The following is a 16123-nucleotide window of genomic DNA, read 5'->3' on the forward strand; positions in this document are numbered from 1 at the left end:
GTGGGTCTTCTACTACCAGCTGCTGCTGCCTCATGCGGGCTAAGTTATGCAGCATGCAGCACACAACAGTGAACTGACTGACAATCTCAGGGGAGTATAGCAAGTAGTCTCCGGTATGGTCTAGGCATCAGAAATGCTGTTTCAAGATGCCAATGGTCTTCTCTATGATGCAGCGTGTCGCAATGTGCGACATGTTTTATTCCCGGTCAGCTTCCGTCCGGGTCACGTGTAGGTGCGTCATGAGCCAGGTGGTGAGGCCATACCCTTTGTCGCCCAGTAGTCAACTCTGCCCTTCTGGCTGCTGCTGAAACATGGCAGATAAAACGCTCTCGCATAGGATGAACACATCATGGATGCTCCCAGGGTATATTGCATCGACTGACATGATATGATGCATGTCGTCACAGACGAGCTGCACATTCACGGAGTGAAAGCCTTTTCTGTTCCTGTACATCACAGAATCCTCTAAAGGTGCTCGCAAGGCGATGTGGGTATAATCAATGCAGCCCTGTACCTTTGGGAAGCCAGCAATCCTGGAGAAGCCCACAGCCCTCTCACGTACTGCTTGGGCAGTCATGGGGAACTTTATGTAGTCATTCCTCTTTGCATATAGTGCAGCTGCCATCGCCTAATGCAGACATGCGTTGCATGTTGAGAGATGGCGCACACATCTCCAGTTGTAGCTTGAAACAATCCAGAGGCATAGAATGAAACTGCAGCTGTAACCTTCACTTCAACTGACAAAGTAATCCTCCTGATGCATCTAGGTTGCAGGTCTGCTTTCACCAACTCACAGATCTCAGTTACAACTTCTTTGTGGAAACACAGCCTGCTGACACAGTCTGCATCACTCAGGTGCAGGCATGAACCCCTGTCTCGATAAACCCGACGTGGGTAAGGCCTCTTGCCCAGCACCCGGTGGGCTCTTATGTACCTCATGCAATGACGTCAAATCAATTGTCTCCTATGTAGCACATTCATGCAGAAGGCTCGCACAAGGTATGGCATTGTCAGTATTACTCCCATAGTTAAATTTTGCCTTTGCAAGAAGCTCAAAATGGCAGCAAGGCAGGCAGGACAGGTTCTTTGTTTCCTTTCTGTATGGATGGACCACACCCAGGTCTTGTGACTTCTCCCTTCCCCCGCTGCCCCCCCCCCAACTAAGTGCAGTCTTGTGACTTCTCCCCTTCTCCCCCAACTCATTGCAGTCTTGTGCCTAGTGCAGCAGCCTTCCGATCGGCACCTCCCTCCCCGGGCTCAGTGCAGAAGCCTTCCGATCGCCACCTCTGCCTCCGCCCCCCCACCCCCCGCCCCGGGCTCATTTTCCAGCCCAGCCCCTGTGACCGGGTGCTGGGCTGATTCTGACGGCCGACGCTACGACCCTCCAGCTCTGCTTGAAGACGTTCGGTGGTGGCGTGTGAGTAAATAAAATGAAAACTTCAGAAATCCAAGAAACTTCCATGCACTCCGTTGAAAGGAAAAAAAAGTTGAACTTTATTATGGATATTTCAAGTGTTAGAGACTCCCTCCAAAAACTTCGATGAAAAACAATAGCGTCTTACAGCGCTGATTTTTCAATGTGCGCTGCTTTCTGTTAACTCACCAGAAGGTTTTTTCGGGAGTGACCAGATACGCCAACCTAGGATAAAATTTTTTAGGTCAAACTGCGAAAAATGCTGAAAACCGGCCCAGACATGAGGGAACGCCCCCATGTTGTCAAAAAAACCTAACGTGTGGAGCAACAATCAGCAAACTAATGTTGAACTGTACAGTCAAGTGAGTGGAATATAAACTAAAGGTTATAAGCCAGCGCAGATTCCAGGGGAAACTTTGAATTAAATACTTATACCAGAAAAAACAGCGCAACTGACCCGGTAAAATTTAGCCCAATATCATATTATGTTTCTGCATCAAGGGATACACAAAATGAATATTTTACTAAAACAGAGCTGACAAGTTGTCAAAATGCAGTACCTAGGATATCATCTGATGATTCTCATGCAGTTTAAATTAGACTCCCTTTTCAGAAGAAATCAATTTCACTAACTGCCAAGAGCTGCTGCTGTTTACTGGTATCAGGAGCATTCAAGGTTAGTAACTTTTTTCAGCTATAATATTGAAAATACTGAACCAGAAACTTGCTAGGCATGTGACGACGAGCTGCCTGCACTTCCTGGAAAGTAATCTCCATTGGCATATTACACAAAGGCAATCTTGTGCTTTTCATGTTGATTTAGTGAATCACATCACTGATCACATCATAGTTCATTCATCTAGAAATATCCTATAGTTACCCATCACAGCATCCAGCTGTTTCTTAAATGATTCCAAGGTTTTCTTTCTTCTATTACCCTACCTGGAAGTCGATTCCATGTTGATCATTCTTTGTAAGAAGAACTGAACATCAGTCCTAACATTGGGCTCAAAATTGACCAGGAGTTGCTCTGTTTTTTTTGGAGCAACTTGATTTTTCTGGAGTATCTTAAAAATCCACATTTTGCACATTCAATTTGCGCCAGTGTAAGTGAGTTATTTAGGATTTTTTTAGTTTGTTTTTTTTTCAAAAGGGGGCGTTACCAGCCACCTACACCCGTTTTGGCCATTTAGGCCACTTTGGCTAGCTAATAGTTACTCCAAACTAACTTAGGCCAGCGTATATGGCCACGAGTGGCCGCTTATGAAAACCCTTGCGGAGAGTTAAGAAATCAGCGCAGGTAGGTACATCAGAGGCCAGCAGAACTTAATGATGACTAAAGAATGTGAATCGGATCAAACAGCTATACAGGACATCATCTGACAAACTTCGCAAAGTTAATTTATTACACAACAGAAACATTAATTGAAGCTTAAACTACAAAAATAAAAGAAGTAAAAGATAGTTGAATGAAATTGCCCTAATCTCACAACTAAGTTAAACAACTATTTGTTTGCAATGATTATACTGGGCCAAAATTGAGCCCATATTATCTAAATGAAGTCTACTTCAATAAATAAGATATTCTCTCGGTGTTCCTCCGTCATTTATGTTCTTCTTTCACAATAGCACCAGGTAAATAGGCTCAACAAATGCCCTCCACTATTCACAAGAGACAAAGCATACTTACATAAATTTTTCAAAATATCCAAATAAAAAATAGAAGGAATTAATTCCTATCCTACCTTCACCTTCAGCCCAGGAGGGCAGCGAGCCGGCCTGTGCAGAAGGCCACTCGGCCTGGGATAGGATGGGACGCACCAGCAGCCAGTATGATGATGATGATGATCAGCATCATCCCACTTTTCAAAGTGATTTGATGGCCTCAAATGGATACATTCCAAATAATTGTGCATATGGTCTTTCCCAACAACAAAAAAAAATACAATCGGCAAAGTCAATCTTTTCCGAATCGGGCTTGCTCTTTCCCCGAATGGCACGATTTCGATGTCCGGTCCGAATGAGGCATTTTCTCCTGCGCCAAGAATATTTCTCCTGCTTCTGTCTCTTAAGGCCAGACATACCTCTAACTAGCATCAATTATGCCGAATTCCCACGCTGCAGCATGCACACACACATATACCAAAATTCCCTGGATTCTGGGGAGGACCCAGCAGATTGGAAAACTGCAATTGTAACGCCCTTATTTAAAAATGAGGCAGACAAAAAGCAGGAAACTATAGACCAGTTAGCCTAACATCTGTGGTTGGGAAAATGTTGGAGTCCATTATTAAAGAAGCAGTAGCAGGACATTTGGAAAAGCAAAATTCGGTCAGGCAGAATCAGGATAAAGACAAACAGACGATCAAATTCTCTGTACTGCTGAGACAAAGGAAATGTCACATGCGGCAATTAAATGGGTAGGGTTCACGAATAGCCAGGCATTTTGCCTGCTTAAAAGCATTGATTTGAACACCCTGTTGGGAGTTGTGTGGGTGAGACCCAGTCTGTGTAGTACCTCCTCCAGGTTGTGGAGGTGTTCTTCAGTATCGCGACCCGTGATAGAAACATAGAAACATAGAAAATAGGTGCAGGAGCAGGCCATTCAGCCCTTCTAGCCTGCACCGCCATTCAATGAGTTCATGGCTGAACATGAAACTTCAGTATCCCCTTCCTGCTTTCTCGCCATACCCCTTGATCCCCCGAGTAGTAAGGACTACATCTAACTCCCTTTTGAATATATTTAGTGAATTGGCCTCAACTACTTTCTGTGGTAGAGAATTCCACAGGTTCACCACTCTCTGGGTGAAGAAGTTTCTCCTCATCTCGGTCCTAAATGGCTTACCCCTTATCCTTAGACTGTGACCCCTGGTTCTGGACTTCCCCAACATTGGGAACATTCTTCCTGCATCTAACCTGTCTAAACCCGTCAGAATTTTAAACGTTTCTATGAGGTCCTCTCTCATTCTTCTGAACTCCAGTGAATACAAGCCCAGTTGATCCAGTCTTTCTTGATAGGTCAGTCCCACCATCCCGGGAATCAGTCTGGTGAATCTTCGCTGCACTCCCTCAATAGCAAGAATGTCCTTCCTCAAGTTAGGAGACCAAAACTGTACACAATACTCCAGGTGTGGCCTCACCAAGGCCCTGTACAACTGTAGCAACACCTCCCTGCCCCTGTACTCAAATCCCCTCGCTATGAAGACCAACATGCCATTTGCTTTCTTAACCGCCTGCTGTTCCTGCATGCCAACCTTCAATGACTGATGTACCATGACACCCAGGTCTCGTTGCACCTTCCCTTTTCCTAATCTGTCACCATTCAGATAATATTCTGTCTCTCTGTTTTTACCACCAAAGTGGATAACCTCACATTTATCCACATTATACTTCATCTGCCATGCATTTGCCCACTCACCTAACCTATCCAAGTCACTCTGCAGCCTCATGGCATCCTCCTCGCAGCTCACACTGCCACCCAACTTAGTGTCATCCGCAAATTTGGAGATACTACATTTAATCCCCTCGTCTAAATCATAAATGTACAATGTAAACAGCTGGGGCCCCAGCACAGAACCTTGCGGTACCCCACTAGTCACTGCCTGCCATTCTGAAAAGTACTCATTTACTCCTACTCTTTGCTTCCTGTCTGACAACCACTTCTCAATCCACGTCAGCACACTACCCCCAATCCCATGTGCTTTAACTTTGCACATTAATCTCTTGTGTGGGACCTTGTCGAAAGCCTTCTGAAAGTCCAAATATACCACATCAACTGGTTCTCCTTTGTCCACTTTACTGGAAACATCCTCAAAAAATTCCAGAAAATTTGTCAAGCATGATTTCCCTTTCACAAATCCATGCTGACTTGGACCTATCATGTCACCATTTTCCAAATGCGCTGCTATGATATCCTTAATAATTGATTCCATCATTTTACCCATTACTGAGGTCAGACTGACCAGTCTATAATTCCGTTTTCTCTCTCCCTCCTTTTTAAAAAGTGGAGTTACATTGGCTACCCTCCACTCGATAGGAACTGATCCAGAGTCAATGGAATGTTGGAAAATGACTGTCAATGCATCCGCTATTTCCAAGGCCACCTCCTTAACTACTCTGGGATGCAGTCCATCAGGCCCTGGGGATTTATTGGACTCCAATCCCATCAATTTCCCCAACACAATTTCCCGACTAATAAAGATTTCCCTCAGTTCCTCCTCCTTACTAGACCCTCTGACCCCTTTTATATCCGGAAGGTTGTTTGTGTCCTCCTTAGTGAATACCGAACCAAAGTACTTGTTCAATTGGTCTGCCATTTCTTTGTTCCCCGTTAGACTTCCCCTGATTCTGACTGCAGGGGACCTACCTTTGTCTTTACTAACCTTTTTCTCTTTACATACCTATAGAAACTTTTGCAATCCGTCTTAATGTTCCCTGCAAGGTTCTTCTCGTACTCCATTTTCCCTGCCCTAATCAAACCCTTTGTCCTCCTCTGCTGAGTTCTAAATTTCTCCCAGTCCCCAGGTTCGCTGCTATTTCTGGCCAATTTGTATGCCACTTCCTTGGCTTTAATACTATCCCTGATGTCGTCGTGAAAAACCACAGGCCTTGGAATCGACTTGAGGAGACTTTCCATATTTCGCTGAAAGATCGCGGTGGCCGAACGAATCCCGAACGGACATCTGTTATACTCAAACAACCCATTGTGTGTCGTGATGGTGGTCAGCTTCTTCGAATCACTCGCCAGCTCCTGGGTCATGTAAGCTGAGGTCAGGTCCAATTTTTTTAAAAGTTTGCCACCAGATAACGTCGCAAAGAGGTCCTCAGCTCTCGGTAGCGGGTACTGGTCTTGGAGTGACACCCAATTGATTGTGGCCTTGTAATCGCCACATGTCCTGACCGACCCATCCGCCTTGAGCACCGGCACTGGCGAGATGATGCCTTCCCTCAGCAGGTGGTCCAATTTGTCTTCTATCTTTTCCCGCGTCATGTACGGCACCGCTCTGGCCTTGGCCTGGCGTCCGGGTTTATGTGAATCACTACCTTGGTCCCCATGAAAGTGCCGATGCCGGGTTGAAATAATGAGTCAAATTTGTCCAGGACCTGTGAGTATGATACTCGCTCCACAGAAGAAATTGCATTGACATCGCCCCATTTCCAGTTCATGACAGCAAGCCAATTCCTCCCCAGTAGTGCGGGACCATCCCCCGGGACATTCCAGAGTGGCAACCTGTTCTCCGACCCTTTGTGGGTCACGACTACTGTGGCGCTGCCTAGCACTGGAATAATCTCCTTTGTGTAAGTCCGTAGCTGTGCGTCAATCATGATAATTTTGGCCTCCTGGCCTTGGACGCCCACAACTTTTCGAACTGTTTGATACTCATCAGGGACTGGCTGGCCCCCGAGTCTAGCTCCATTAATACTGGGATGCCATTGAGGAGCACTTTCATCATTATCGGTGGCGTCCTGGTATATGAGCTGTATATGTGCTCCACATGAACTCGCTGAACTTCAGCTTCCAGAAATTTCCCCCAGTATTCATTTGGCCTCGTAGAGCTTACATCGGGTCCGTCCTCCTCGTACATCAACCTGGCTGCAGGCTTCCTGCACATACGCACCAAGTGACCGCTAACGTTGCAGTTTCTGCAGGTATATTGCTGATACCTGCAAGCTCTGGCTGGGTGTTTGCCTCCACACCTCCAGCATGAGCTAGAGGCCCCAATTTTGGAAACAAAAGGTCCATTACCAGTCGATCGTCTCTGACTGTCTCTGTAACTGTCCTTAAGCGCACCATTAACAGGCGTTGATGGCCCCATTACTGGCCGCATTGTCCATTGCGATGGCATGAATCGCCGTTCAGCTAGCCATTGTCTCTGTTGAATTCCCCCTTTGGGTTCGACTGCATGCTGGGGCATGTCTGATTGCCCTTGTCTGCCTAGAGAACTGTGTGCCATGTTAACAATGTTGACTCCCTGGTCGTTTGCCGCATTTGAGCCAAGATTTTTGCCATAAATCATTCTGGTCTCTTCCTCCCTTGAGATAAATGTCTGGGCTATCAGAGCCGCCGCTTCCAAGGTCAAGTCTTTGGTCTCAATCAGTTTCCTGAAAACCCCAGCGTGCCCGATGCCCTGAATAAAAAAGTCTTGCAGCATCTCCGCTCTGCATGCATCTGGGAACTTACATAGGCTCGCCAGTCGCCGGAGATCTGCCCCGAAGTCTGGAACGCTTTGCCCTTCTCACCACCGGTGCGTGTAAAACCGGTGTCTCGCCTTGTGCATGTTGCTCGCCGGTTTAAGGTGTTCCCCGATCAACTTACTGATCTCTTCGAACGTCTTGCCCGCCGGCTTCTCTGGCACTAGAAAGTCTTTCATCAGGGAGTACGTTCTGGATCCACAACCCTTCAGGAGATGAGCCCTGCGTTTGTTGGCCAAATCCTGTCTCAACCATTCCTTAGCGACAAAACTTTGCTTTAATCTCTCAGTAAAGTCGTCCCAATCATCACCAACACAGTACCTCTTTCCTGTGCTACTAGTGGCCATGCTTGCATGGTTTAAATCCCAGTTTCTCGTCGCCAGTAATGTGTCCTTACTATACAGTATAAATGCACACGAGGCCAATACTTGAGAAAAGATCACTCTGTGACCAGTTACCTTTATTACCAAGACCTCAAGAGACTGAAGGTGGGTGGAGCTTTCCCTTTTATACCGGAAAGTCCAGGTTAGGAGTGTCTCCCACAAGTTCGCCCCCTGTGGTCAGTGTTCTCAAGATGTACAACTTAGGTCAGCTTATACATGTGTTACAATGACAGTTGAATACATGACAGAAGCCTCTTTGCATCCGCCTCACAACTTACATTTCCACCTAGCGTTGCATCATCAGCAAACTTACATTTGGTCCCCTCATCCAAATCATTGATCCACAAAGGCACACTTTCCAAAAAGAATCAGTAATGGTAATTCAAAATTGGAACTGTATCTGAATTTCTCCTCCCTGGATTGGGACACAAGGGTCAACTGTAGTACCTTTTCCACTGCCTTGGTTGAGGTCTGGTAGCACAGATCAGGGACTGAACTTGGAATCTTTCTGCTCAGCAAGGATCAAGATCAAATCATTTATCTACTGAATCATTGAGGGAGCCCAGAAATCAACTTTTTTTGGGGGGGGGATGGGGAGGAGGGGTAAGAGTGTGGGGAAGGAGCAGATGTCTTTGTCTTCTTTTCTTTTAGGTGTGCTACAAATTCTCAGCAGGTTAAGTGGACAAACTGATAACCTGAATGAAGGTCCCGACAAACATTGTTTGCAATCAACTGCTGGATGTGCAAGGTTTGGATTCTCGCTTGATCCATTTCCTATGGAGAATCATTTCTACTTAGTGCCCCCTTAACCTTACCATCTCACCTGAGACTATGAACTCACCATTGGAGGAGCTATAGGCATGAACGTACAATCTGGCAATTCTGTACATTGGTGTATTGGTACACACTTGCCCTATGCAGCACTTGTTTATAATTCTCTGTTGTCAGCACTGGTTAAAATACATGATAGCTTAAGGCTTCTTAAAAATATAAAGGATTAACAATTTCCCCTCAAGGATCTTGTGTAATCCTATGTGTACCAATTAGATTACAATAGAAAATGAGGTGTGCTTTTCTGCATATAATCAGATAAAGCTTACTTCTTGAACATCTGCCTCGCCTAGCCAATGCTTAATAGGCTAACAAGAGAATGATTAAAAGTTAGTCTCCTGACATTAGTAATAGGTGAAAACAGACCAGGAGGCAAATGAGCAAAGGTTCTGAATTAATTCCTGATATATCTGGATTCACAATCTTACAGCACAATGCTAGTTGATGGGTTGTACTATGAGCTAATTAAAATAACATTTTTTCTAATTTAAATAAAGTTAAATATTATCCTCCCTCTGGAATTCCAGCATGTGAAATTATTTTTGAATAAGGCCCTGAACCGAACAATTAATTCCCTCTATATGATTGGAGTATCTGATGTTTCTCCCCATACCCATTTTCTAATCTTACTGAAATGGTAGTGTATAGTTCTGATAAAGGCTATGCACCAAAATATTATGTTGTCCTTTCTCTTTGACCTGCTGTGTAATTCCAGCATATGCCGTTTTCTCTCTGTAGTTACAAAATCCTTCCATATACTTTTGTTGAGAGTAAGGCCCTGATTGTAAGTGCTTGCCAAGCGAAAACCATGAATCGGAGCAGTTAAAATAAGGCAGATCACTGTCCGCATCTGATCCCGCTGCCTTTCCACCTGTCCCGATATCAACCTGCTCTTTTGAGCAGGTGAGCGGGACACCTGTAGAAAGGAAGTGGAGTCCAACTTTAAAAAGACAGATTAGGTCTGATTATGTCATCAGAACCCAATCTGCAATTTCAACCAGAGGCTTGAGCAGGGGAGCAGTTTCAGCTTTCCTGTCAGGCAAACCTGCCACAAGCTGGATCCTGGGCAAGAAGAGGCCCTGAAGTAAAGTTTAAGGGGCCTCTGTCTGAAACGGTGCGCATCTGGGGCGGACAATCCGCCGATTTTCAACACTTTCTTTCTTGTTTCTGGTCAGAGCGGTGTTGGTGTCGGGAGAGGGGTGGAAGTGCGGGCGGGTCGGAAAGGCTGTCGCTCTAAGTCATCAACGTTTGGCTGATGATGTCAGTGCGATGTGGATGTGCTGTGTCGTGCTTTCGTGCCGCGTAGTGCTGATGTGTCACAACGTCCCTCCCCTTCAGTTAAAGGGGAGGGCCGCTACGAACTCTACAGCCATGTTAGTGGCAAACACTGGATCACCATGGAGGGTTTCAGCCGAGCCAGTGACCCAAGAGGGGGTGCCGGGCTGCTTGTTAACGGCCCGGTCAAACTTGTGGGCATAATTGTCAGCCCGATATGGCAGTCAGCTGACAATAAAAAATACGATGGGAGTCGCCAGCAGCGTGGCCTCTTCTTTAAGGGCAGACGCACTGCCCATCCACAGATAGCTCCCCGCTGGGGAAAGCTGTCAGTGGCACCAACCGGTGGTGGTACCGCTCCCGCGGGGCAATACCGTGCAAGTGGCGGAACGGTGGTCACCACCGGTCGGTAAGGGCTTGGCACATGGCGACGCCGCGGGAACACGGGCGGAGTGGAAACCCATGCCTGCCACTCCCGCCCTGGGGGCAATTGTGAACGGGTCGACCCATCCGTCTACCCTTCTCTTAGAGGCGGAAATGGAGCTTATAGAGGGGGGCAATTTCGACACCTAAATGTTTTCATTTAGATTTTCTTGTGGGTCAGGAGGGGCAGAAGTGCCAGATCCTTCCCTCCGCCACGATCCCTGATGACAGCCTTCCCTCCTTTCCTGACCCCTACTGATAGACTTCCGCCCATTCCAATCCTTCCACAGGCTCCACCCCCACAGATTGCCAGCGACCATTCACATGGCTGGTCAGGTAGTCAATCTGGCCGGATGTTGAGCGGGACTTTGCAGAGTTTTATTTAAATGAGACCCAGTCATCAAGATCATCAAGGCCTCCTCATCCCTGGCGTTCTTGCTATTGAGGGAGTGCAGCAAAGGTTCACCAGACTGATTCCAAGGATGGCTGGACTGTCATTTGAGGAGAGACTGGATCAACTGGGCCTTTATTCACTGGAGTTTAGAAGGATGAGAGGGGATCTCATAGAAACGTATAAGATTCTGACTGGACTGGACAGGTTAGATGCGGGAAGAATGTTCCCGATGTTGGGGAAGTCCAGAACCAGGGGACATAGTCTTAGAATAAGGGGTAGGCCATTTAGGACTGAAATGAGGAGAAACTTCTTCACTCAGAGAGTTGTTAACCTGTGGAATTCCCTGCCGCAGAGAGTTGTTGATGCCAGTTCATTGGATATATTCAAGAGGGAGTTAGATATGGCTCTTATGGCTAAAGGGATCAAGGGTTATGGAGAGAAAGCAGGAAAGGGGTACTGAGGGAATGATCAGCCATGATCTTATCGAATGGCGGTGCAGGCTCAAAAGGCCGAATGGCCTACTCCTGCACCTATTTTCTATGTTTCTATGTTGGTGCCTGCTACAAGGCTCAAATGCCCCTCTCCCCCACCCCACCCCCCAAGATAATGAAGGCCTAAGTCTCTGTGTTTCTTTTTAAGTTATTTTTTTCCTCTTCTCTTTAATTCATTGAAGGCCTGTTTTTCCAACTAACAATGGTATGCATTATTTCAACCTCGAGAGAGGATGCCCTTAAGACTGAATGGAGGAGGAATTTCTTCACTCAGAGGTTTGTGAATCCTTGGAAACTCTATACCACAAAGGTCTATGGATGCTGATTTGTTAGTATAGTCAAGGCTGATAGAGATAGATTTTTGAACTCTAGGGGCATCAAGGGATATGGCGATCGGGCGGGAAAGTGGAGTTGAGGTCGAAGGTCAGCCACGATCTTATTGAATAGCGGAGCAGGCTCGAAGGGCTGTATGGCCTACTCCCACTCCTAATTCTTATGTTCTTAGGCCCTGCTCTTGGGTTTATGTTAATGCTACTCTGAGACAGTGCTTGATGCCAACTCTTCCTGCTTGTATGGAGATGCTTGGACTCCACTAAGTGTCTCCTCATGGATTCATGGCTGAGATGGTATCTCTGTTTGGAGATGATGAATGTTGTGAACTCAAGTTTTGTCACTCTTTGTGCATTGCAGTACAACTCCAACCCACTGGATTACAGCACCACACTGCCACTCATGATACATTTTGAATAGAAATTCAGCCCATGTCAGATTTTAAAATACATATGTAATATTTTAGCATCTAGACTAAGTGGATTGCTTTGACACCCAACTTTCTTTATGGTAGAACTTGATGAAAGATGGAACACAAGGGCAAGAATTATACAAGGATGAAAAATATAGCAGAATGAGAGGAGGGAAAATGCTGTCAGTAAGCGTAAATGTTTCCACTTTCTCATTTATCATCAAATAAAACACGTCTCTTATAATTACAAAACTTAGATATTACATCCATTATATTTGGAATGATAACATATTCAATCAATCATATTAATTTGTTTTCATTTGCCTGTCTAGAGTGACTAATTAGACAGTAAAGACTTTAGAAAGCTCTTGATCAGAAAGCACAAGTATTTCTTTATAGAACTTGGAGTTAAAAGGGATGCCCTACAAATAAATTGAGAAGCTGATTAGACTGTGAAACAGATGTCTTTTTGTAATTCAAGCAAGCAAAGAATAATGGTATTGCTTGTTTCAGTAGGTAGTCTATTGAAGCAAATATTATAGAACCACTGAATATTATTGGTTAAAACTCAAGCATTAGAGTTACAAATCATGCTTTTGTTATAACATTTGTTGATTGCCAAAATCAGGTGTGCAATTCTTTTTTTGTTCTAAATAACTGACTGTGAAAAAGCATTTCTGTCCTGTGGGTCCATGTTTGTCTATGTGAAGCACACAGTGGATGATCAGTTCGAGCTTTCACTGTGGGTCCATGTTTGTCTATGTGAAGCACACAGTAGATGATCAATTTGAGCTGTCACTGTGAGGAGTTGAATCCAAGCATGGTTTAAATATTTGGGAATAAAAAGTGTTAAGAATTCGGGCCTGCTGTAGATACCTTCAGTCACTCCTGTAAGTGGTCTAAGTGCCTTATGGTTATGAGAGTTAACTTCCACTGCCCTAAGCCTACTTGTACGATGATTGTGATCTGAACTGGATCTCTACATCTTCCACAGATGTATTCCTTTAATCTCTCCAAAGGTAAACTGAGTTAACACTAGATGAGGCAAAGTTTGGTTAGAATTGTATTATTCCACAGTAAGAAGATACAGAACAATAAGACCATAGCTCCTTAGTTCAATTGTTATAATTTATATTCTCCATGACTTATATTGAACACAATGGAAATGAAAAGAAAGCTGGGGTGTAAAACAGGCTCCAAATTTACTATCACCTATGTTGTACTATCGCGCAAGACCAATTTCACTTGCAATGGCTGCAAATTGTTTATTTCCCATGGAGTCAAGCTACTAAATTGCTTATAGGTTGGACTCTGGGGTGAAAGATCAGCTAATTAACATAATTAACCACTTATGCCTGACTTTGGATTCACAAGGATTCACAACCAAGCATGGGGCTATCCTGAAAAATGAACCCCTTTAAACTAAGCTTTGACTCAAAACACCCCATATCTAGATCCTTTCCATGGAACAATGGTCAAAGAAACAGGACATAAAGGATTGTTTTCTTGAACTGGAATCTATCACATAGGAGGGTCTGAACTCTTCTGTTGTCTGAGAGTGATATTAACTTCTACGAGGTCTGTAATTTCTCATTTATTGCAATGCATGCGAGATGGATCAATGTCTGCTTTGCCTCCTGTTTGCCACTATAATGGTAGCTAGGGTTCCAAATGGTGGAAGCAGACACAACTTTGATTTCACTTTTCTGTAACCATGAACGATAACAATCGAGTAAACAAAGTCATTCATGGCCAAAAACTTGGCTGCCGCTGGTCTGACTGCCTCAAGTTATCTTGCACCCCTCAGTGCTACAATGCAATGTCATGGCTCTTCTTCATGTTGTTATAAAGGTAGATGTGTAAAAGATACCAAAGGAGAAATATTTTAAAAAAGAGCCCAAGTATCATCCCACCACATCCAAGGACCGTTATGTAAAATGAGAATCTGTAATATAGTGATGAACCTCAAAGAATAACATGGTCTGAGGTCACCCTTTAAACAGATTATCCACAAAATGAACCCCAAATTTTAAACAGCAGAGTGCTGTAATCTTCCCACTAACCTGGCACATCCAATTTACTACAATGGTGTGGCTCAGTTGCTGGCATTCTCGCCTCTGAGTCAGAAGGGCATGGGTACAAGTCTCACTCCAGGGGAGTGTACAATCTAGGCTGGCACAGTAATGAGGAGTGTAGCACTGTTGGAGGCACCGTATTTCAGATGAGATGTTAAATCCAGGCCCCGCCTCAGAAAGATCCCATGCCACTATTCAAAGAAAAGCAGGGGAGTTCTCCCTGGCGGCCAGGAGAATATTTATACTCAACCAACACCAGTAAAAGAGATGATCTGGTTATTGTCTCATTACTGTTTGTGGGACCTTGCTGTGCGCTCTTTTGCATAGGGCTCTGTCTGCGAGCTTCTCATTCATGATATTAATCAAGCTGAAGTGGGCATTTACGGTGAAATGGCTGTTCCCAGATTGCCTCCAACAAGCAGTTTTAAATAACATTTCAAGGAGTGATTAAAAGACACTGGTAAATGCACAGATTTCTATAACATGAGAGTTTTGTGAGAATTCAGTCCAATAAACTCCCTTTTTTTAAGAACAGGAGTAGGATTATTGCCCAGAATGGTGCTGTGCATAAAAAATTCCAACGGTTTGGCTGTGTGCTATCCTCTGTTAGCAAACTGGTCTATGTTGACACTTTACACTTCTCAAACTTCAATCATCAGTGAAAACTGCAATAAATAGAAGACTCTGGATAATATGTCTATGATAAGAACATAGGAACATAAGAACATAGGAACATAAGAAATAGGAACAGGACTCGGCCATACGGCCCCTCGAGCCTGCTCTGCCATTCAATAAGATCATGGCTGATCTGATCATGGACTCAGCTCCAATTCCCGCCCATTCCCCAAAACCCCTTATCCCCTTATTGTCTATTTCTGTCTTAAATTTATTCAATGTCCTAGCTTCCACAGCTCTCCGAGGCAGCGAATTCCACATATTTACAACCCACTGAGAGAAGAAATCCTCCTCATCCCTGTTTTAAATGGGTGGCCCCTTATTCTAAGATTATGCCCTCTTGTTTTAGTCTCCCCCATAAGTGGAAACATCTTCTCTGCATCCACCTTGTCAAGCCCCCTCATAATCTTATACGTTTCGATAAGATCACCTCTCATTCTTCTGAATTCCAATGACTGGAGGCCCAATCTACTCAACCTTTCCTCATAAATCAACCCCCTCATCTCCGGAATCAACCTAGTGAACCTTCTCTGAACTGCCTCCAAAGCAAGTGTATCCTTTCGTAAATATGGAAACCAGAACTGCACGCAGTGTTCCAGGTGTGGCCTCATCAATACCTCCTATTAATTCCATAATGGCTCCGGATCTTCATTTTGAGAGGAATGTGGGTTAATCATAAATCAATGTCATCTTATTTTGAAAAAAGAAAAAGAAATGCTCCAGACCAACTGCCGTTTCGATGAACTGATTTATATAATCTCTGAGGAGTGCAAGTGGAAAGTGAGAAGCATGTCACTTTAGCAAGACCACTATCAGGCCATTTAACAAAAGAAAAATAAGGGGTGTTATTTTCACCATCAAAACCATTTGGGAAATACAATTTCTTCCTTTAAAAGTGTTCCTGAGGCTATTCTAATTTTAAAAGTTAAAGTATCCCTTTTATTAGCCTAGATAGAATATATTTGAAAACTATATATATATATATATATATATCAAAAATTACATCCTGTTTAAAATGCCTGACTTGTTCAAATGTTCCAGGTGCTTTATTTTAAACTGAAAGCATTGCTTCAGAGTCATTTCCCTAAAAGATAGGAGGAAGTATTCCTGCAAACTATTAAAGAAGTTCTTCAAAGATACTGGTTGGCCTCCTGTGACATTATACATAGTGAGTTGAAGAATACACTGGACCTGAAATTACGGCGCTATCGACAGCGTATGTGCAGCG

At 44.4% G+C, this 16123-nt stretch overlaps 1 protein-coding gene across 1 annotated transcript in view; it reads right to left on the reverse strand.

Annotated features, from left to right (window-relative positions):
• The window catches only part of LOC139262441 (follistatin-related protein 5-like), a 567533-nt gene that overhangs the window by 390051 nt on the left and 161359 nt on the right, over positions 1-16123 (reverse strand). The window lies entirely within an intron of this gene.

This window comes from Pristiophorus japonicus, chromosome 4 (genome assembly GCF_044704955.1).
Source record: "Pristiophorus japonicus isolate sPriJap1 chromosome 4, sPriJap1.hap1, whole genome shotgun sequence".
Taxonomy (NCBI): Eukaryota; Metazoa; Chordata; class Chondrichthyes; family Pristiophoridae; genus Pristiophorus; species Pristiophorus japonicus.